Here is a 457-nt window from a genome sequence, read left to right on the forward strand (position 1 = left end):
GGGGCTGGGTTTGGCAGCAGGGCTTGCTTTTTGTTCGGGGTCAGAGCACCTCAGCCTGCAGCAGATGTGGGGGTGCGGGGCCACGTCCCTCCTCAGGGGCTGTGCCCCATGCCCTCAGCCTGCCCAGCTCCCTTCATCGGCTTGTGGGGAGCCGCCCCTTCCCTCAAGGCAGAGGGGTGCATTCCTCCCCTCTTCTCCCCAAGGCAGAGAGGTACATTCCCCCCTTCCCTCGAAGGACAGGGGTGCATTTCCCCCCCTTCCCTCAGAGCAGAGGGGTGCATTTGCGCATTTCTCTCAGGGCAGAGGGGTGCATTTCCCCCCTTCCCTCGGGGCAGAGGGGTGCATTCTTCCCCTGCTCCCTCAAGGCGGGCGGGCGCGTCCTCCCAGCAGCGAGTCCCTCCTCACCTCAGCCCCCAACGGCTACAGCCGACAGCGCGGGCGGTGGCGGCGCGCGGCC

The sequence above is a fragment of the Crocodylus porosus genome, unplaced genomic scaffold, assembly GCF_001723895.1.
Source record: "Crocodylus porosus isolate Cpor-Errol unplaced genomic scaffold, CroPor_comp1, whole genome shotgun sequence".
Taxonomy (NCBI): domain Eukaryota; kingdom Metazoa; phylum Chordata; order Crocodylia; family Crocodylidae; genus Crocodylus; species Crocodylus porosus.